The following is a 23,977-nucleotide window of genomic DNA, read 5'->3' on the forward strand; positions in this document are numbered from 1 at the left end:
AAGTTGGCTTTAGGCCCAGATCTCTGTACTGGGGTGAATGTATGGCATTGTTCTGCATTCTGTTCATCAAGTGTTCCTTTTGCATGGTTCTGGAATCAGCAAGAAATCCTTCAGGCAGCAGGCAAATGGCTGGGGTATGAAGACTAACTGCTTTCTGGAGCAGATAAGCGGAAGGTAGCCACTCTCTGCCTTGGGTTGAAGACCCGACACGCTACCCCTTGCATCAACGAAAGTGCAACAATGTTGCAGCCCTGAACGTTATTCATAAATTACAGTTCCCAATAACCTTTGACTTCAAACTGGACACTTAATAAATAACAAATAAGCTTCTCTTCAGGTACAGGAAACCTTCCCAAGAGAAAGGAATTTACTGGATACCCCTTGTTCTCACTACCCTCCCAAACTACAGATTTTAGTTAGAGGTTCTGCCAAGTGTGTATGCAGGTTTGAGTGTCCAAGATGAGCAAAACCACCTTACACTAAAGAGACCATCTTTAAAAAAAAAAAAAATGTTATTAACACAAATTATGCAAATACCCATGATACACGAGTAGATGTATGGCATTGTAAAAGTACATAGACAACAGAATGGGACGGCAATGTTACTAACAGAGGTCACAGTTGATTCGGTCATCTTAAAACTACAATCAGGGAGGGTTACATTTATACAGTGCTGGCCCGTCGAGGAGAATGGGGTGGTGGGACCTATCTTCTCTCTTTCCCTGTACCTTCCCATGTTGGGCTTATTGTGTCCTCCTCATCCCCCGTTTCTAATCTATAGCAATTCAACCAAGGGGTCGGTATCTTTTTAAATTTTCGGGGGCACCCTCAAACCTTATACGTTACTCTACCATGTATTGATCCATGCAGGCCTTCCATTCAGTCAGTGTAGGGCGACTTGGGGTTCCCCAATATCGAGCTATGTCTCTTCTGGCCACCACCAACCCTATGCTGCATAGCAAAAGTTTGCTATGCAGCAGGTCCATTTCAGTGGGCATACCCAACAGGGCATACTTAGTCTCTAGTTCGAGCTGTACGCCAAGTGTTTTGTTCAGTTCCCCCAGTATCTGGGCCAGTATGATTTTATACTGCTAAACTCCCCCAGTGTATGAATATGTGCGCCACACATGGTCTTACATAGTAGGCAGTCGGTGTGTCTGTTCTTCCCAAGGTATGTAGGTAGACGTGCTCTGTCAAAGTAGACTCTGTGATGGATCTTAAATTGTATGAGATGCAAGCTCTTGTTCATGGCTACCTCTCGTGGGTGCATCCGGGCTGCCTCCCAGTCGATATCTTCTAGTAGTCCTGTGGTGTTCTCCCATTTGGCCCCAAGTGGTCCTAGCTTGTCGGGGATGTTTTTAAGTAGTGTTTTGTATCCATAAGATGACTTTTTTTTTTTTATTAAATATTTTTATTGGCATTTGCATGACAACTTTTCCTGCAACTCGTTATATCAAATCAATTACCTTGTTCTCTGTGAAGAGCAATCAAAACATAAGAACAATCGGCATAAAATGATAACAGTATGTTCGAGATATATGAGCTGCACATTGTACACCTTAGCATTAGACCGCCACCTGGTGTTGGGCTCGGATGATTGCAGGTTGTTGTTGGTTGTCTTGGAAGAAGTCTTTGTAGTCATGAGATAGGTGACTCCTCCCTTGGACAACAGTGCGCATAGTCATCGACTCCATCCTTAGATAGCTTTTTTCCGCCACTGGGTTTGGATGAAAGTTTCTCCGCTCCGGCCAGGAAAAGATTTTTCAGCAACTTCGAAGCGCAGAACTTCCACAAACTTCAAGAAACTACCTTCGACATCGAAGACGAGCCTTTTCGACAACATAATTTCCATTCCGATCATCGAAGTGGGCCGTTAGGCCTATCGACGCCATGCGGCCTACACCACATGGAAAGAACTCAGTTCAAAAAATGCCCGAAATGCCAGGCAAAATTCCCACATAGCGATCACCACGAGGTCTGCAACCTCTGTCTATCGCCGGAACACGATGAGTCGACCTGCACAGCTTGTGTGTCCTTCCGATCGAAGAAAACAATCAGGGATCGGGCCCGTCGACACGAGATGAGAAGATCAGCCCCAGCACCGGAGGATATCTTCGACGAAGAGGTTCCCCTCGTTCCCGAAGAAGACTCTCCTGATCTCCAGATCGTATCAGAGGCAGACGACTCCGACGACTCCATTCCATCGGGTCAGCGCATGAGTACTGCTGCCCCTGCACCACACACTCTGCCCAAACCGAAGGCTAAGGTCTGCACTCCGCCCAAGGGGCCCAGTCGAGACCGAAAATCCACTTCGACAGCCTCGCCATCGAGCTCGGCTCCGAAGAAACCAACAAAGCCTTATAGTGCCTCGACACCAAGTAAAATTCTCCCGTCGGCACGAAACACAAAGACACCTTGGCGCAGAAGCCAAAAGACCCTTCGGTACCGAAGCCAAAAATCGTATCGGTACCGAAACTGAAAAAAGCACCTGCTCCGAAGCCGTCCACTTCTACATCGGCGCCGAAAAAGAAAAAAAAGTCTGATTCAGAGTTACCCAAATCCTGGAACATGCCTATGAAGCCGAAAACAACTCCTTCTGCACCAAAAACTATGCCACGGGACGTTACAACACCGCCCAACACTAAAGAAAGACCACAACCTCCGCCAGAGCCGAAAAAATCTAAGCCCAGGAAGGTTGTAGAACAGGAGGAACTTTTTACACCAGATGCTCAACAAAAGAAGATCTATATAGCCCCAAGACCAGGACGTGTGGGTACTACACCTCAAAAGAAGAGACCAGCAGATACACCACCCACACCTGTGGTGCCTACAAAGAAGGACTGTGCAACATCTCCTATGCACCCTTCCTCTCCTACACCTCTTCTTCCTCCTTCTCCTGTACCCCCTCACACATCACCTCAGATATCTCCTACACATTCTCCAGCATCATCACATTCCTCACAGCAAAATGATGATGAATACAACTTAGAGGGAGGGGACAATGAGGAAGAGCCTAGCTCATATCACACAGATGAGGAATTGTGGGATTTTTCAAACCCCAAAGAGGTACCTATATATGACCCACAGGGTATGCATGACATTCCAGAACCGCACTCATACCCATCAAAGCCTTCCCCTCCAGAAGACCCAATTAGTTTTAGTCATCTGCTAAACAGAGCTGCTATCTACCACGGAGTACCTATGCATTCTGATGATATTGAGGAGGATTTTCTCTCAGATACCTTTGAGCACTCTCAGAGGACTGCTCAAATTCTTCCAATGATTAAGGGAGTAGTTAAGCATGCTGCCAGAAGTATTTCAGAATCCTGTACGCACAAGAATATTAAACCCTAGAATTGAAAAGAAATATAGACCAGCACCCACAGACCCAGTCTGTATATTAAAGGGCACCTACCACTAGATTAATTAGTGGTGTCCAATGCTAGGAAGAGGGCAAATTCTCAGACCTCTGGAGAAGCGCCCCCACCTGATAAAGAATCAAAGGTCATTGATGCATCAGGGAAAAGGGTAGCTGCACAAGCTGCAAACGTGGCGTATAGCAAATACACAAGCCCTACTTTCTCGCTATGATAGGGCTCACTATGATCAATTAGAAAAACTACTTCAACATCTACCAGATCAGTATAAGGATCAAGCAACTGACCTTATACAAGAAGGCAAGTTAATATCTAATGCCTCAATAAAATGTGCACTAGATACCGCTGACACAGCATCTAGAGCTGTAAATACTAGTGTCATACTTAGGAGACATGCGTGGCTACGCATTTCAGTCTTTAAACAAGAAGTGCAAACTACCATTTTAAACCAGTCTTTCAATCAAAACCAATTATTTGGTCCTGAAGTAGATACCATACTAGAAAAAATGAAGAAAGACACCAACACTGCCAAGTCTATGGGAGCTTTACAGTCTACCCCAAATAGAGGCCCCTTTCGTCGCTCCTCCTACAGAGGAGGCTCCAAGCAGGCTGGAGCAGACACTACAACATCTTTTAAATCACCAACATCCTCCACCAAGGGATACTTTAGAGGAGAATATAGAGGAAACAATAACAAAGGAAGAGGTCGCGGTAACAACAACAACCGATCCTCTTCCACCACCAAACAATCACTTCCCTCTGTTCCCCCCGCAGCATACCACTCCTGTAGGGGGCCGATTAACACAGCTCCTACCTGTCTGGAACTCCATTACGACAGACAAGTGGGTAAGACAGATTATCCAACATGGCTACTGCCTAGAACTTACAGCAACCCCTCCAAACATACCTCCAAGACAGCGTCCAATGTCTACAGACCATTTAACTCTGCTTCGACAAGAAGTGCTAGAATGGGTGTTTACTCACTGTATTTTCTAATTCCCAGGAAGGACGGAACACTGAGGCCAATTCTGGACCTCAGACCCCTCAACCATTACATACAATCAGATCACTTCCATATGATCACTCTACAACAAGTGCTTCCACTGCTACAACAGGGCGACTTCCTTACAACACTAGATCTAAAGTACGCCTACTTCCATATCCCCATACATCCTGCGCACAGAAAGTAATTAAGGTTTGTACTAGAAGGACAATATTATCAGTTCAAAGTCCTTCCAGTCGGGGTAACAACGACACCAAGAGTATTCACAAAGTGCCTAGCAGTAGTAGCAGCACATCTCAGAAGACAACAGATACATGTCTTCCCTTATCTAGACGACTGGCTCATAAAGGCAAAATCGTTCAATCACTGTGTTCAGCACACACAACAAACAATTCAAACATTGCACGACTTAGGGTTCACAATAAACGACACCAAGTTGCACCTAGAGCCTTCGCACATACATCAGTATCTAGGAGCTACACTAAATATGTCTACAGCTCTAGCGTATCCCAGTCCAGCCAGGGTACAGAGCATTCAGGCTTTAGTCGCCATGTTTCAACACCAGCAGTCTCTGCAAGCCAGGGTGTTCATGAGACTAATAGGCATGATGGCATCTTGCATCTTCATAGTACCATACGTAAGACTGCAGATGCGTCACCTGCAAGAGTGCCTAGCACAACAGTGGAACCAAGCTCAAGGTCAACTAAACGACCTGGTGTTGGTAGACAGCCGCACATATCGTTCTCTGCAATGGTGGAACACCAAAAACCTGAGAAAAGGGCAGCCGTTCCTAGAGCCTATTCCACAAGTAGTGCTTACAACAGACGCATCCCTCACGGGGTGGGGAGCCCATCTCTTACATCACACAACTCAAGGCCAATGGACCATTCAACAGAAAGGGTTCCATATCAACCACCTAGAGCTGCTAGCAATATTGCTAGCACTCAAGACTTTTCAACTTCAAGTACAAAACAAAGCTGTTCTAATCCGGATGGACAATATGACAGCTATGTACTACATACAAAATAGGGGGGCACACACTCTCTGCAACTGTCCCAACTTGCACAGAACATTTGGAGATGGGCCGCTCCTCAAAACATACATCTGCTAGCGGAACACCTTCCAGGGGTCCACAATCCGATAGCAGATCTGTTAAGTCGGCAAGCACAACAGATTCACGAATAGGGACTGCATTTACAAGTTCTTCAGCCATTCTTCAAGAGGTGGGGGCATCCACACATAGATCTGTTTGCCGCCCACGAAAACACAAAATGCCCAGCCTTCGCCGGCAGGTTCCCACACCCACGGTCCGAAGGCAATGTGATATGGATGAACTGGTCAGGCAGATTTGCGTACGCTTTTCCGCCTCTCCCACTCATTCCATTAGTAGTGCGCAAGCTCAGACAACAGTCTCTCACACTGATACTGGTAGCTCCCACATGGGCACGCCAACCGTGGTTCACCATACTACTAGAACTTTCTCTAGCTCTGCATCAAAAGCTGGGCCTCACACCATCCCTGCTAACACAGAACCATGGAGAAATCAGACACCCAGATCCAAACCAGCTGAATTTGGCGATCTGGCGCCTGAAGTCTTAGAGTTTGGTTATCTAAACCTACCACCAGACTGTATGAACATCATTAAAGAGGCTAGGAAACCCACTACTAGAGCGTGTTATGCCGCTAAATGGAAGAGATTTGCAATCCATTGCAAAAATAATTACATTGATCCCCTGGATGTATCCATCCAGAATATCTGTTATCTGTTACACCTACAATGGTCTAATTTGGCATATTCTTCCATACGCCTGCATCTTGCAGCAATTGGAATATACCTACAGACAGACAACATCTGTCTCTCTTTAGAGTACCAGCAATCAAAGCATTCATGGAGGGAATAAAGAGAATAATTCCACCAAGGTTACCACCTGCTCCTGTGTGGAACTTAAATGTTGTACTCACAAGGATCATGGGACCCCCGTTCGAGCCTTTACATAAATGTGAACTGCAATTTCTAACACGGAAAACTGCTTTCCTTGTTTCATTACCTCTCTTAGGAGGGTAAGTGAAATACAAGCTTTCACAATACAAGAACCATGTTTTCAAATACATTCTTACAAAGTGGTTCTTGGATACAATCCAAAATTTCTTCCAAAGGTTATCACTTCTTTTCACCTAAATCAATCCGTAGAGTTACCTGTGTTTTTCCAAAACCCAGAATCTGTGGCAGAAAGAGCATTACACACAGATGTTAAGAGAGCTCTTTTATACTACATAGATAGAACTAAATCCTTTAGGAAGACAGAACAACTGTTTGTAGCTTCCTCTCCTCCTCATAAACGCAACCCCATCTCTAAAGGTGGGATTGCAAGATGGATTGTAAAGTGTATACAAATATGTTATGCTAAAGCAAAACGTACATTAACAGTTCCTCCTAGGGCGCATTCTACTCGCAAATTAGGAGCCTCTATGGCTTTCTTAGGAAACATACCAATAGAGGACATATGCAAGGCAGCTACATGATCTACATCACACACTTTCACTAAACACTATTGTGTTGATGTACAAGCCTAGCAGCAAGCTGCAGTAGGCCAAGCTGACCTTAAAACTCTATTTCAAACAACTGCAACGGATACAGGTGACCACCACTAAAGGGAGACACTGCTGCACAATCAATGCTAAGGTGTACGATCTGCAGCTCATATGCCTCAAACGGAATATGCTACTTACCAGTATGCATCTGTTCTTGGCATGTAGAGCTGCAGAGTTGTACATGCCCTCCCGTCTCCCGGGGACTTGTATCCGTTCTAGTTTTCCTCATCTTACTTAGATGCACACGCATGGACATCACTTTCTTACTGTATCTCTACTAACTCCATCATTTCCCATCATGGCGAAAAACAATCTAAGGATGGAGTCGATGACCATGCGCACTGTTGTCCAAGGGAGGAGTCGCCTATCTCATGACTACAAAGACTTCTTCCAAGACAACCACAACCTGCAATCATCCGAGCCCAACACCAGGTTGCGGTCTAATGCTAAGGTGTACAACTCTGCAGCTCTATATGCCAAGAACAGATGCATACTGGTAAGTAGCATATTCCTTTACATAGTTCTAATCTCAGCCCCCGCATTCTCAATGTCGTCATTTCTTGTGCAGTTGTAGGAATTTAATAACAAGAACTATAAACTGTACCCTCCCCCTCTCCCGGTCATGGGTGCAGTATTCCTTCCAGAACTTGGAGTCCATCAGTCTCTCTTACCTATTTTAGTCCCCTGCGTTTTAGAGGCGTCGGGAATAGATAACGGGCAAATCCCTTCCTGTGTGGAGCATGAGGTAGTCGGCTCCCCCTCACCCCCTGGAATCCTTATCTTTAGTTAAATTTGTAATCCATGAGATGGCTTTATTATGGATTTCCTCCTGCAAGAGCCTACCCTCGAAGGGGGAAAATTCAGGGATATCTGTTGTGTCCAACCCCTCAGCCCCACGATGCATGCTTCAGCCTGAGATAAGCATAGCTTTGAGTGTCATTTAGTTGATATGTGGTCTCCAATGTGGCAAAGGGGGCAAGGGTGCCTTCCTCTAGTATATCTCCCAACTTGGAGATTCCAATCATGTTCCACTGTCTAAAGCCCTGGAGTTTACCAATCTCTGGCAATCTTGCTCCCTCCCACAGCAGGGTTTCTCCCAAGAGTTTTGTGTCCCACTTCATTTCTTTCTCTGCTCCCTTCCAGGCATCTATCTCCCTCTGTATAGCTGGCAACAGTTGGCTAGCGCACTTGCCCCGTATAAGTAGTGTAGGTGTGTATAATGCCGAAATTGAAGCCGCTCCAGGGCGTATGGTCTCTTATGGTATGTTCCCACTTGTTATTGACCACTAGATGGGCTGCCCTGTAATAAGCTCTTACATTGGGTAGCGCAAGGCCCCCATTACACTGGTTACGTTGAAGTGTTTGAGCGCCACTCTTAGCTGCACCTCGTCCCACAGAAATGTGTGTAATTTGTTGTTTATTGTTGTAAAAATTGCCCTGGGTATCTTACAGTAGGTGTTTTGTAGTATGTACAACAGCTTGGGGAGCATAATCATCTTTTACATGGCAGCACTACCCATTATTGTCAGCAGAAGTCTTCTCCATCTTCCTGAAATTCTGTTAGGACCCCTTTTAATGTTCTGCATCAAGTTTGCAATCTCATTGATGGTAATATAAAGGCCTAGGCAGCGGAACCCTTCTTGGGCCGCCTGGAGGCACTCTAGGATCTCCTATCAATAGGTCTCCCTACTGAGTATGAACTAGATTTGTCCTAGTTAATTCTGTACCCTGCATGATGACCATATTCCCCGAAAATTTGTATGCCCGTTGGTAGCGTCCTGGTTGGGTCAATGACCTATAGTAAGATGGCATCTGCTTAGAGCGAAATTCGTTTGTCGCCCAGTAGCTCCCCATCATCCTTAAAACCATTCATTTCAGGATGAGATCTTATTACACAGGCCAGTGGCTCCAGGACTAAAGCAAACAGTAGTGGGGACAAGGGACATCCCTGCCTAGTACCTCTTCTCATTGGCAAGCTCGTCGAGGTCGCTCCATTAACTCGAACCCTAGCCTCGGGATTAGTGTAGAATAGCGCCATAAAACCCGGCCCAAATCCAAACCTCGACAGTGTTTGCCTCATAAATGGCCAGTGAACTCTGTCAAATGCCTTCTCATCATCAAGGGAGAGGAACACGTGAACTGGCCCTCTGTTTTACAGTATCCATCCAGTTGGCAAGCCGGCAAAGTTTGAGGCGTGTGGCTTGTTTTGGCATGAAGCCAGATTGATCCCAGTGTATGAGGGAGGTGATAATCGTCAGAAGGCACATAGCCAGGACTTTCATCTCTATATTAAGTAATGATATAGGCTGATAAGACCCACAGTTAGGTGGGGGCTTCCCTATTTTATGGATCACCACCACCGTGGCTGTACCGAGATCAGGTGGGAGCGTCCCCTCCTCTTTTGTCGCTAAAAACATATTCAACAGGTGGGGGCCCAGCAGGCTGGCATTTTGCTAAAAGAATTCTGCAGGCAGCCTGTTCGGGCCCGGGTTCTTCCCAAAGTTCTGTCTACCAATGGCATTCAACACTTTCTCAAGGGTTGGCTCTTTCTCTAGCATGTCTCGGGCCTCCCGCCAGAGTGTGGGAACATCAATTGCCTCTGTATAATTCTCTGAAGTAGTGGGCAAAGGCACCCGCTAAGTCTTGGGGTGTTGTCTGGGTCTCGCCCTGTTCCTGTATGACCACCACCCAGCTCGCCTCTTTCTCTTTTCTATTCAGCCAGGCCAGGAGCTTCCCTGCTCTTTCGCCCGCCGCGTATAATCAATGTTGAGTGGCCTAAAGTTGGGTTTTCACTTCGTGGTTCACTAGTGTTCTGTATTCCCTCTGTGTTCTCTCCATTGGCGGAGTGTGTGCTGGTTGGCCTCAGGACCCATATTCCTTTCTAATTCCTACAGCCTACGCTCCAGAGTCTCAATCTCTCGAGTCTCCTTTCTCTTGTTGTGGGCTACAATGTTTTGCGACCTATCCCATACCACCGTCTTAAATGCCTCCTATAGAGTGACCGCAAATGTCACTGAGCACTCATTATCGCTAAAGTATAATTCTGAGTCAATTTGGATTTCACTGGCAACTTCTCTATCCTCTAGGGTCCAGACACTTAGTCTCCATTCCTTTCTGCGTCCACTTGTTCTTCCTCCCACTGACAGCCAGAGAGATGGGTGATCGGATATACCCCTCGCCAGATACTCACTCTTTCCACAGTCTCCACCTCTCCTGCCGGGGCAAAAAGGTAGTCCAGTCTGGAAAATATCCTATGTGTGCCTGAGAAGTAGGAGTAAGAGCACTCCACTGGATGGTGTAGACACCAGAGGTGAGTTAGAACAAGGGTGTCCTGGAATTGGGCCACATGAGTGGGGCCACGTGTCCCGGGATTTCCATGCATGCATGCGATCCATGTGTGGATTTGTGACATTGTTAAAGTCCCCAACTATGATTTGTGTAGAGGGCCTTGACTCCAATAGTATCCTGGCTACTTTGTCTAGTGTTTGCTGTTGCAGCCGCCGGGGTGCATAAACACTAACCAGCATGATCGCCCTTTGACCCCATGTCCCCTGTACTGCCACAAATGTACCATTTGGATCTGTTCAAGTCGTGGTAGTATGGGGGTGATTTTTAAAATTAATATGGCCACTCCTCTCGATCCCATGGAGAATCCCACGTGTGCAAGTATAGTGTATTGTCCCCTACCTAGAAAGGAACAATGTGTGCCCATCAAATGCATCTCCTGTAGGAGGACACTATCTGGATTGTCTTTTGAGGTATCTAGTTACCAGCCCTCTTTTAATCCTATTACCTAACTGTTAGAACTGGTTATTTCTGGTAGGCTAAGGCTGACGCCAAAGCCAGGCAGAAACCACCATTCTAGTCAGGGCAAGGGAGTCACACGCCAAGATAACCCCTGCTCACCCCCTGGTAGCTTGGCACGAGCAGTAAGGCTACACTCGGAGGCAATGTGTAAAGCATTTGCGCCAGCACACAACAGCAACATACTAGGCACACCACAAAAGGAACTCCACACAAGGTTATTATAAAATAACTTTTGTATTGTAAAAACACATCAGATAGTATCACACAAAATACATGGTGCCAACTGGCACGGGCAATATTCACAAGGGATTATGTACAGGACAGGGCCACATGGGCCACTGTCAGAATCAACACTTTTAGAAATAGAATAAGTATAGCAAAAGATAACAGTTATAAATCACAACCAGTAACTACTGGTAAAGGTAGGTACACACTACGCAATACTAATAACCATAGGCCTAGATCACGCATGGACACATAACCTCTGTAGTATAACTATACTAGGCAAAACACCACCAACTAAGAATAAAATACATTTAGGGGTATACACAAGAACACATTACCCATGATGCATGAAACCCATTCAGAGGAGTAGTAAAGGAAAAACACATGATGCCTAAAAACATTCAGAGGTGTAAGACAAGGGAAACACATGATGCATAAACCAACACATTCAGCGGTGTTCAGAACAAAGCACATGATGCAATAAAATACATTCAGAGGTGCGGCGCAAGAAGACACATGATGCCTAAAACATTCAGAGATGCCGCGCATGGAAAAGGAAGACACATGATGCCTAAAAACATTGATGTGCCAGAACAATACAATAGCGCAAAAACACCTTAGCAATTACTATTAAAAACATAGAAATCACATTGCGCAGAAATCACATACCAGCGCCCATTTAATAAAGGGACTAAAGAGCCCTGGGTCCAGAATGTCAGGGCGCGCTGCCATGCAGCGCCAGTCAGGGGTGCGCCACTGGCGCAAAACCTAAAAGTAGCAGGTGCCCACTACTTGCTGGGCACCTGAGAAAATCACAAGACCTAACCGGTGCAGCTGCCCACTAATTGCTGGGCAGCTGTTAACTTCAAACTGCGACAGGGTCCTCACTGACCCTTAGGTGCAAACTGCACGAACTGCTGGAGCCACACAGTGGGGTGCATAACGAGGGGTGGGCACCCTAGCTATTAAAATAAAATAGAGAAGCGAGGTGGGCACTCGCAAAATGATCACATCAGCGGGCAAAGTCGCAGGGTAGGCACCTGCCAATCCTCACGCAAAATGCGTGACGGCGACACGATCGCCCTTCAGCAAAAACGCTCTCAAGCGCTAGGAGACAAAATAAAGTGCTTCCATCGCGCTGGGGGCACTGGTAGCACCCACAGGCCCCTAGAAATGACCCCTATAGCAAGAAGGGTCCACAGTCCTGGGGGGGATAGGAAGAAGGTGCAAAGGATCCCAGGGCAGAGCAAAGTCCTTCAGGAGTCCAGGGGCTGGGCAGGGCCCAGGGATTCCCCTGGGCCCAAGCAGCAGCACGCCCCTGGCAGATTCAAGTCGGATACAAGAACAAATTGGAAGGGTACACAGCCCCTTCTTATACAGAGAAAAGTCTTTGAAGTCTTTGTGCAGGCAGTGTGAGAACCAGCTAGAACTGGTTATAGGGAACTCTCTTCAGTGTCCGGGACAGAGGTGACAGTCATCCAGCGGGAGGTGGAGCCAGCATTGTGGTCAGGCAGGCACAGCCCTAGTCACTCCCAGGTGCCATCTCCTCCCACTTCCCTGGTAGCAGATGCAGCCTTTCATCCACGGGCTGAATCAGACAACCTCCTGGGGCTCCCCAGCCCCTGCCACCCTCAAACCATACAGTTAATCCACAAGCAGGCCCAGGCACTCTTGGACCAGGCTCACCAGCCAATCACACGGCAGACATAAATTACACAAATATGCCAACTTCTAAAAGTGGCACTTCTAGACTAGACACAGTCATGCCGCATATATCATTACGCAGCATTCAATCTCACGAGTTCGTACATATCAAACTCGACCCTGCACTCCCCACACATCAGGAACTACCATGGGCATACATATTCCCCATTCATTCCTATGGGAGGGCAGGTCACTCACCACACATACACAGAGAGCTCAAGCACTTTACACTGTACCACAGTGAAAGTGCACAGAGGCCTAAAATCACCACCACCAGGTCACAGAAACAGACTAGGAAAAAGCAAAAAGTCTCCGGGTGAACCTGCCAAAAGGGCTGGGTCCAACACTAACCCATTGACGTTCCACGTCATTCTGTAGTTTCCCTCACCAAGTATTGATTTGTATATTTTTCATAACTATTCTGGTGTGTTCTGTCACAGCTACAGCCACTAACTTCTCTGCTTCTGCTCTCTGCATCCATTTGACTATTTTCTAAGTATAACATCTTCTTTCCCCAACTTGTATCTTGACATCTCTCCTCTCCCAACATGAACCCCCCCACCCTACACTCTTCCACTACCCACGGCGCCCCCCAACTCCTCAACATGACAACTGCAGCACAGTTAAAGTTTAAGAGGTCTGTCTCCTTCCCCCTCCCCCAAAACAATCAACTATTGATCATGTACTATGTACTATGTATCTGCTATCTGCCCCACAGCCCTTTGAGCTAAACGATATAGTGTCTAGTGGGACCTTAGTTGTGTCTTACTGTCTCTCGGCAGCCATCTAGCCCCTGCATTTCAACCTTTTTCACCACTTTTAGATTATAGCTGCTACTGGATCTCCAGGACTGTTGAGCTTGGGCCTGGGTCTTCGATCTGTTGAATGTCTTTAAGAAGTGAGTGGTCACTATCCGCATCAGCAGAATATTCTCTTTCCAATGGGTCGGAGGCTACGCGATCCCGGATTCTCTGCTGTTTCTGTCCAATGTTTCCTTGCGAAGCTTCTTTCTCTGACTTCGAATTCTATGACCTCTCGTCTACGGTCCGTTTAGGGCAAAAAGGTGTATCCCCCGTTGGCCCTGCATGCTTCTGTAGAGCGGCGCAGTCTCTTCCCTCTGGGTCTCTTGAAACCAGGCTTCTCCTGTTTGTTTACCTGAGGCGTTCCTGTTGGGTCCAATAGAGTCTTGGCATTCTGGGTGCTCCACAATCCATTCCCACGCTTCCTCTTGGATCTGGGAAAATTGCAAGGTGCCCTGGAAGATTACTTTAAGTTTTGCTGAGAAGAGCAGCATATATTGGATCTCAAGAGTTCTCAATGTTGGCTTGACTGCATCAAAGTGTCGCCGTTGCTTTTGCACTTAACAGGATTAATCAGGGAACACCATTATTTGGGTATTAGCATGTTTGATTTCCCCTCTCTGCCACAGGTCCCGGAGTATCAAATCATGGTCTTGGAAGTTTAGGAAGCAGACAATTAAAGGTCTCTGGGGTAGAGGAAGCACCAGGCGGAAACTTTGCATCCTGTGGGCTCGCTCAATTATAAAACCGGGTGAGAAATGCACCTTTGGGAGGGAATCCTTTAGCCATGTCATTAAAAAACGATCTGTCTCCTCCATCCCCTCTGGAAAACCAATGAAACGAAGATTGTTCCCATGGGCCCTATTTTCTGCGTCTTCCACTCTCTAGGACACCTCTTTCAGCGAAGCCGCCAGCCCCGAAACAACTTTACGCATATTGTGAGACACATCCTCCACCTCAGAGATACGATTTTTCGGATTCAGTCACCCTCTCGGAAACTTTGCGCAAATCCTGGTGCAGCAGCGTCTTCTCCGGACACACTTTGGCCATCTTCCCCTCCAGTTCTTCTCTGGAAGCGTGTATAGCCTGTAGTATGGCTGCATTGTCTGGCAGGGGTGTTTCTTCTCCCTCCGCTCCAGTTGTTGGGGGTAGCACTTTCGTATATCGGTCCACTTTCCCCATCTTCGTTGGTTTGGGATCTGTATCTTTTGCCATCTTATTGGCGTGGTTCGGGTCCCCACTTATTTGTTATGCGTCGGTCTAGTTGATCTCCTCCGGTTATGCGGTGGGCAGTGTCTGGTTGTCATCCGTGATTGAGGCAGTTAATGCCCTTCTTTAGCGCACATTTGTCATCCCCTCTAGTCGCGGTCCACAGGAGCCCCACTGTAGAGGAGTAACTCTGACTCGCCCTGTGCTGTACTAGTGCCTCAGCCCTCTTCGTTATGTATATTATTGCCCCCTTAGCAGTGCAGCCCATGGGTTGTTGGCTCCCGTGTCTCTGGGCTCGCCTCTCCACTTACCGAGGGTGTGTGCAAACCTCCTAATTCTGGGCAGAACTGCCAAGGAAATGAGAAGGAGGGGCATTGCATCACCAGAGCATGACTCTGCACTGTGTTCTGCCAGTGCCCTGAGGTCCTGTTGCCAGAAGCACGTGGTGTCTTAAGTTCCGGCACTCTAGCTTCCAGTGCTACAACATCATTCTGAATGGCGGAGAAATTGAGTCCGTGTTCTTTCTTAGCACCCCCTATCAGTGCCTGTGCCTGGCCCTGCATAACAGTCTAACATGTATCCCAAATAATGCACACAGTCCCTCTAACTATTTTTAGAAAAGTACGTCTCTGTTCCCTCCATGATCTTCTCCAAGAAACCCCTATATTTCAAATACTGTGGGTCTATCTCCAGGGGCAACACAGACTCTCTGTTGGGTCTCTCCAGTATCACCCCGACCGAGGAGTGATCGGAAATGCCCCTCGCATAGTGCATCGCTGCCTGAAATGTTCCTGCACTCGGGTGGTTGGTGTAGATATAATCGAGGTGGGAGAAACTTTCATGTGGTGCAGAGAAATGCGTGTCCTATCTCTGTTGCGGGTGATGCAACCTCCAAAGGTCACGAGTAAGAAACCACCCATTTGCCTCGACTTTAAGAGTGTCTGTCGCCCAAAACGCAACATAGATGATAAACTCATGCACTGAACGCTGTAACTCGCTCCTCCTTCCAGCCCTGCATCATGAACCTGGAACTGCCTTCCACCCCAGCTTGCAGAGTGCCTGTTGCTCCTTTGATAACAACTAGTAACTTGGATAGGCTGCTCTTGCCACCTTAATGTACGTACAGATAAATATTCTCACTATGTGATCACTTTACGTTGGGTACATCACAGAGGCCCAGTTCCAGCATCTTATGCAGATGGTTCTTTCACCCAAGGCAAGCCCTCCTCCCTCAACACCTTATCTTTCCAAAGTTTTAGGAGTTGCACTGGTCTGTCTCACATCAATATCCCCAACAGTATTCCTATATGTCCCTGAGACTCTGGCCTATATGGGCTTATGTTCACGTGTCCGTGGAAGCGTCTGAGGAGCATTGTCATCCAGGAGAGGTAGGGCATCACAACACCTTTCCTGCATCCTGGCGCCCATTTTTGCAGTCCTTCGCCCCTTTCCGTCCCACCGTTCGGCAGTCCTCCATCCAGTTCCTTGCCTCCTCCGGGAAGGCAAAATGGCACGGCTTGCCCAATGCAATCACTCGCAGCTTAATCTCGAAGTCCCACAGTGCTCTTTTGACTTCCCTGGAGCTCCGCCGTTAACTTTGCACTTGAAGGATGGAATCTGGGAAGAATCTGATGGCCGTATTGTCGATGTTCATGTCCCTATATACTTGAGCCCTCTGGAGGAGCGTTTTGCGGGCTCTGTAATTGAAGATTCTGGATATTATAGTGCGTGGAGGTGCTCCCGGCTTCAGCAGGCGTCCCCAGCACCATGTTGCCCTAGTGTGGCATTGTTGTGCATAAGGGTTTCATGTGGTTACAGGCAGATCTATATGTGTGATTGGAGGGACGTGACTCTATTATAACCTTCTTTGGAAGAGTTGTGTTTGATGTGTAAGGTTCTGCATGTGGTCTTTTCATGTTGCAGCGACCTTGACACTGCTCTTTTATGTGCCAATGCTTATATAGGTATGTTACAGCAATAAGGCACAATTTGTAAAGTATATATTCTTATATACCTGATATAAGAATTGCTGATTGGTGGATGAGCTGCCATTCATTTGTAGCAGTGATAGTGCAACCTATGGTATTTAGTATTACCACAGTTTACAAGCCTCTTGGGTTCGCTGAGAAGCCGCACTCAATGGACAAAGGTGGTAGGCTTAGTTCCGGTGTCTCCAGCTTGTCGATCACAAGCTACCTGTACCTCCCAGACACCTTCAGAGTAGCTCAGTCTTGAGATCATTTTTAAATAAGCACACAGTCATATTTTCCTTTTGCAGTTAAGGGAAGGCTTAGTTCATTTTACATTATCATCCTCAGGCTGCAGATAGCAATGCTGGGTCAGAGTTATGATCCGGGCTGGGTAACCGAGGTAAACAACTGAAGCACTGAGGTATTTAACTCTTAACCACATCATTGCTACTGTATATTCCCGCTGTGTGCTGCCATTTGCAAAATCCCATTGTTTGTGACCAGGTCAACTCGTCATAAGCACAGCGCAGGTAACACCCATGACGAGTTGACCTTGTCACAAGCATCGAAGGGGTTAAATAAAATTCCTTGGCTATATATTGAAGCTATTGATACATTGAAAAGCATTCAGAAACATAATTTTAAGAACATTTATATGGAGTTACCTAAATGAGTAAGTTAACTATTAATTTCAAATGTCTCCAATTTCAAAGTGTTGCATTTACAAACAGCAGACCCCTTACGCCTAGTGTCCAGTAGACCATGCCATTAGTGTAACGGAGAAATACAACAATTTTGTTTTTAAATGAGAGAAGTTTAAAGTGCAGGCAAATGTTCCATATTATGAAATCCTTTGCAGATATTTTTTCTGCACTTTAAATTTCTACCATTTATTTAAAAAAATTGTATGTTTATTGAAGTTTTGTATAGCGCTAGCTGGACCCGAGGGTAACAAAGCGCTTAACAGCAAATACAGTTATGAACCAAAAAATGTGGGCGGTAAACAAGAGCAAAGAGCAAAAAAGGGAAATAAGAGTCTGCAAATCACCAACTTGAGAGCAATATGGAACGGAGATCAAGAGCGAATCTTCCTGCTCTGGGATATCAAAAAGGGGAAATAGCGGTCCTTCCCAGTCAAACGTGGGTTTCTCGTTACGATCGAGAGCGCTCGAGGAAGAGGGTTTTGAGTAGAATCTTGAATTTCGGGAAGGAGGTTGTCATTCATGAGGAGAATGGAGTGCCAGATCCTGGGAGCATTTCCCACAAAGGATTTATTTGAGGTTTTGTGTTTCCGTGATTTCAGTGGAATGAGTAGGAGCGTGATTGAACTTCTGAGGTTCCTAGACTGACCGGCCCTTTTGAGTTTGGCGGACAGATATTCTGGTTTGCCTGTGTGCAAGGCTTTGTGCGTGAGGCAAGCTGTACGGAAGCTGGCTCGTTGGTCGATAGGGAGCCACTTCAGTTCCTTGAGTGCCGGTGAGATGTCTCGTATTTCTTTGTTCCTGTGACCATTCTTGCTGCAGCGTTTTAGGGTAGTGGTAAGAGGCCCCAGGTGAGATTTAGCTGTTCTGGTCAGAGCTGCGATACCATAGTCAATTCTGGAGAGCACCAGTACCTGAGTGGCCTTTTTCATATCTTTCGGGGGGAGGGTGGGGGGAGGAAGGGTTTTATTTTGTAGAGAAGTTTCAGGTTAAGGAACGCACTTTTGGCGGTTTTTGAGATGTGTTTTTTTCATGTCCAGTTTGGGGTCGAGAGTAATCCCTAGGGATTTCACAGAGTCCGTTGGCGCAAGGGCACCATTGAGGCCGTTTAAGGCTTTGAGCCATTCTACTATTTGGGGGTTTTCATCTCTATTCGAGATGAGGAGCACTTCTATTTTCTCTTGGTTGAGTTTGAGGTGTTTGGATGAGAGCCAATGTTGGACCTCAATGAGTGTAACGTTCAGTCTGTGAATGTATTCGATCGATGTGGTTTCCAGATAAAGTCGCGTGTCGTCCGCGTAGAGGTAGAAGGGGATATTGGAGTTCCTTAGAAGTGAGGTGAGGGGTTCCATGTAGATGTTGAAAAGTTGTGGGGAGAGTACTGACCCTTGTGGAACTCCTCTACTAACGGGGAGGGGGTCCGACTCAAAGCAGTTGATTTTTATTCTTTGGGTGCGGTTGTTGAAAAAAGAGGAGAACCATTTTAGAACTGTCTTTTTAATACCCGCTCTCTCCTGGAGGACTTTGAGTAGCAGGGTCTGATCAACTGTATCGAACGCGGCTGAGAGGTCTAAAAGGATGAGAAGGCTACACATTGGTCGGAGTCGAGTGACATGTGCAGATCATCCAGGATATTTAGGTTTGCGGTTTCAGTACTGCAGCCCTTTCTGAATCCTAATTGGTGTGGGTGTAGTAGATTAGTGTTCTCTAGGTGCTGGGTTAACTGTGACAGAACACATCTTTCAAGAATTTTGGATAAGAGAGGAAGGTTCGATACCGGTCTGAAGTTGTTCATGTCCTTAGGGTCAAGGCCAGTTTTTTTTAGAAGCGGCGTGACTTGTCCTACTTTGATGCAGTCTGGAATGGTTCCCTCGCTCAAAGAGCTGTTGATAATCTTGCACCAAATTGGGGCTAGTGTAAGCTTCAGGTCTTTAGTCAGTCTCGAGGCTAGCTGATCGAGGGAGTGGGACGAGGGTTTAGCGGAGGCGATTAGATTGCTTATCAATTCATCCTGGATGGGACTGAAGGATGACCAACGGATAGACGTGATCACTGGGGTGTTGCGGTTTGTTGCTGGGAGTCGGGATCTCCGTGGGGGAGGAGGGCTTAGTGCTGAGTGATCTATCAATTTTGGCTATTTTTTTTCATTGAAAAAGCTTGCAAAGTTGTCACAGTGGCTTTTGGACGCCACCATGTTGGCTGTCACTGGATTGGATGTTTGGCTCCTGATGATGTTGAAGAGTTCTTTCGGGAGGTTTTTAGCATTGTCTAGAGCGGAACAGAAGAAGGTTGTCTTTTTGCTCTTGATGTGTTTATAGTAGTTTCTGCGTGCTGCCTTGAGTTGATCCCGGTGGAGGGAGGAGGGGTTGTTCCTCAAGGTTCTTTCTAGGGTTCTGAGTTGTCTTCTTTCCTCATTTATGTCTGTGGTGAACCAGGACCTAGAGGGGATGCTTCTGGGTTTTTTAAGTTTCAAGGGTGCCAGCCGGTCCAAGGTGAGCGGCAAGTTGGAATGGTAGAGCAAGGTGAGCTCTGTGGTTGAGAGGAGCTCCGCCGTGTAAGGGAGGAGTGAGCTTAGTCCTTCTTTTAGCTTGTCTAGGGGGACTCGGGATGTGTTCCTGACCCATTTAGGAAAGGCTTGAGTGGGTGGATGGGTGGGATAGGGCCGGTTGGTTGATATGAAAAAGAATGAAGTGGTGGTCTGACCAGTCCACCGGGATGATGTAGTCATTCGTGATTGCATTTTTGTCCGCAATGATTGCATCCAGGATCGCTCCTCTATGGTGTGTTTCCTCTGAACAATGTGTGATCATATCGTTGTCTTGCAGGAGGGTGTTGAGAGATTGAATGAGCGGGTTTTTTGTTTCGTTCCATCTTAGGTTGAGGTTGCCCAGAATTATTCTGTTGTCGCTGTTGAGTACAGATTGGATGATCAGGTCGGACAACTGAGCTCCAAATTCGTTGGAGTTGCCAAGAGGATGGTATAGGAGGCGGCATTGTAGTGAACTGAATGTGGGCCATTTGAAGTTGACCGATAGACATTCAAAGGAGTTATACAGGCAGGAGGGATTTTCTGAGATGGAGATGTCACTTTTGTGAATAATTGCTATGCCGCCACCTTTGTGTTCGGGCCGGTCTTTGTGGATAATTGAGAAACCGGGCGGCACCAGCATGTCCATAATGGGGTAGGACAGGGTGTTTAACCAGGTTTCTGTGATGAAAGCTACATCCAGGTCATGGGAGAGGATGGCTTCTGCTATTTCCGTTGCTTGTTTGACGGCAGAACGGCTGTTGATAAGCATACAGTTAATGGAAGGTTCATCTTTTGATTTCGGATTATCAGGCTGGGCTCTGGGTATGGAGGATAGATATTTTGGGGGTCTGGTGGCTCTTTGGAGCGGCGGGTCCCTACCCATTCCAGTAATGACTTGGATCAAAGAGATGGGAGTAGAGTTTAGAGGTGGAGCCTGAGCTAGCTGGTTGAAGGAGAGTTCGTATGATGAGACGAGTGCAGTCACTTCCTGGGGGGAGAGGGTGGGAATTGTTCTTCTGGGTCTGTCTACTCGCGACTCAGTACGGGTTTAGTGAGTGATGGCCGGGAACCTGTGGGGGACAGGGACCGATTGGGGGGCGGTGAATCATTCCTTTTGAGAAGCGGAGGGATGTGGGCTGTTGCGGAGTGAGGGGGGGGCAGCTGGAGTTTCCCTGGGGGGGATAAGGTTTCCTTCAGGCCATGAATCAGGGTTGCGATCTGCGCTTCCAGAAGATCAAGGCGTTGCGCCAGCTTGAGTGAGGGGGTGAGGAGGGGAGGATGGGCGGAGCTGAGCCCTGTGGGTGATGGGCTGTGGGACAAGTCATTTTTGGGGGGGTTAAGAGGAGGGGGTGCTGACTCTGGTTTGGAGTTCGACTGTGGGAAGGCTGGAGGGGGGTGTTGAGGCCCAGTTGGGGGTATGGTAGTTTTCCTCTCTGGGGGGTGGATGTGAACTTGTGGAGTGGAGGTTTGCGGGGGGCTGTGATTCGGAGTTGCTTGGGAGTCTGGATTCTATAAGGGCGGGAGACTGAGTTCTGGGAGTGCTTCGGGTGCTGGGGGATGGGGGACTGAGGGTCAGTTGGGGATGGGAGGGGGGCTGAGTTCTGGGAGGCTGGGTGAGATGGGTGGTAGAGGGGGGTTGGGTGATAGGGGAGCTAAGGCTGAGGGTGACGCAGGACTGGCGGAATGACTAAACTCGAGGGGGTCACTGCGATGGCGAAAGCAGGCTCAGATGACTTGGAGTTTGTAAGGTGCAACTTGGGAGGGGGGGTTTCGAAAGGTATGAGTAGTGAGATGTTGCCATCTTAAGTGCGGGGAAGAGAGAGTCGAAGAGGAGGGAGGGGGTGTTGGAGGAGCGGTCAGTGAAATATGAAAGTCATTTTAAGTGGTGGATAGGTTAGTGACTTATTTGAAATGATAGCGGAAGGATAGAAGAAGAAAAAAGGTTTGTATTTATATAGCGCTTGCTACCCCTGATGGGGTTGTTGAAGCGCTGTTTTTGGCGAGTAGCATGTTACTCCGGAAACCCATAAACGTTTAGTGGTGAATTAGTATGGTGAAATATGAAAGTAATTTGAGTGGTGGATATTACTAAGTTATTTGGAGTGAGAAGGACAGTGGTGGGATAGAAGGAGAAGAAAGGTTTGCATTCATGCAGTGCCTGTTACCTTGGATGGGGTGTTGAAGCACTTCTTTGGTGAGTAGCACGCTACTCTAGAACCCATAAGGATTAGTGTTGAAATATGAAAGTAATTTGAGTGGTGGATATGTTAGTCAGTTATTTGAATTGAGAAGGGTTGGGGAGCGGTAGAAAAGAAAAAAGGTTTGCATGTATATATCGCTTGTAATCCTGATAGGGTGTTGAAGTGCTATATGGGTGAGTAGCAAGCTACTCTGGAACCCATAAAGGATTAGTGGCGAATTAGTCATCGTATACCGAAGTCGGCTGTATGTTCCAGTCGTACAAAAGAAAAAAGTTTTAAAAAGTATCTTACACGCCTTGTGAATTTGATAAACAATAGATTTTAATCTGCGTTTCTGAACTTTTAACATTTAGGTCTTGGTTTCGATTAAATCGTTATTTTGCGATCCCTGCCCAAATCCATGTTTGTAGACATTGCAATTACAAGAAATCTGCAACTCAGAGTTTGCCCTCCATTATATTTCAGCAAATAAGACGCGTACCCCTGTGGAACAATGAAAAACCATCTAGTTTTACAGGCTCATAAAGGCTTTAATCACTTGATGTGAAGGTCTCTGTTTACAACACAAAATCACATCCATTGTCGTAGTTTACAAGGCCAAAAGGTTTAGACTTGCACACCTGGTGGCTGAGTCATGCTCTTACAACCTCTTCACGAGTATCCAATGCACCAATAATTTGTCTGCCCCGTGAGATGTCCATACTGAGGGTACCGTAACTCTATAGATGAGAGGAATTTACAGGTGCGACTCTGAGGGTCTCCTTGAAAATGAGGAATTACCGGTGTAATTGGTAATTCCAGTTCAGATTCCCTTGATTTATTTCTGTTGCTATTTCCTCTGGGGGCCAGTTCTTTTAGCATTTAGGGGTGAAAGATGCGAGATCTGCAGCGGATCTTGTAACTCTGAAGGAGCAGAATTAAAAGGGCACTCAGAATGAAATCCGAGGGCTCGCAGGCCTTTGCTACTATGGCATTTCAAGAAGCCATTTCTTTTACTCCCTCAGAGAACAAAGAGCTAAAGTCGAGAGGGAGGGGGGGGGGGGGGCAATACCCACCTAATATTTATTTCTCTTGTTTAAAAAATGCTTGCACCTTTATTTTGTGCTAGCGCTAGAGTCTGGCTTACCTCCACTGGCTGGTCGAGGAATTATCTTTCGCACAGTGAGAGCCCCCAGGGATGGCGTTACATGTCCATGTACAGGTAACAGGCGTGTGCCTAGTTTAAACCAGAGGACTCTAATAGGTTCAATGCAAAGTGTGTGCATAATGAGCAGGCAGAGCGTAGTTTATGTACACAAGAGGCCCAGCATGTAAGCTGTTAACGGTACAAACCAGAAAGCCAAGCTAGCTTTGAAATGTTTTGAAAATGCAGAAATGAACAGCTTTTCTTTATTAGGTACATTTTAATGTGATACCAACCCGAAACTGCCCCGGCCAATACCTGCTGCCAGTAATCCGATCACTGGCTCCTGATAAAATCTGATTAAATCTGTCCCTCAGAGAAGAAAGTCTTCAAGCAGGTAAAAGTAAAAATAATACAATGAGGGGAAATCGCCAAAGTTCCCATGGTTAGATTCACTGCCATCACTCACCTCGGCCATTGCGTCTCTCCTACACCAATTCCCATCCTGCTTGAAGTACATTATGACACAGGTTCTCAGTCACCCGTACAAATAGATCACATTCATAGGCACACATGTTCTCACATCCCGAAGACTGCACTCTCACTGACACATAAGGTAGCCCTTTCATAGTGCCCTTAGTATAATATTTTCTTCAAACCATAGTATCTGGCTATGTGGACATTAGGCTTAAAGTCAGTGAAGCTGGGCATGGATGTATCTAGTAACAATGCACA

General features: G+C 46.7%; 1 protein-coding gene across 1 annotated transcript in view; it reads left to right on the plus strand.

Moving 5' to 3' along the window:
• Positions 1 to 23,977, plus strand: part of PTCD3 (pentatricopeptide repeat domain 3) — a 185,949-nt gene that overhangs the window by 57,400 nt on the left and 104,572 nt on the right. The gene's annotated exons all lie outside the window — the stretch shown is intronic.

This window comes from Lissotriton vulgaris, chromosome 3_2, assembly GCF_964263255.1.
Source record: "Lissotriton vulgaris chromosome 3_2, aLisVul1.2, whole genome shotgun sequence".
Classification (NCBI taxonomy): Eukaryota; Metazoa; Chordata; class Amphibia; order Caudata; family Salamandridae; genus Lissotriton; species Lissotriton vulgaris.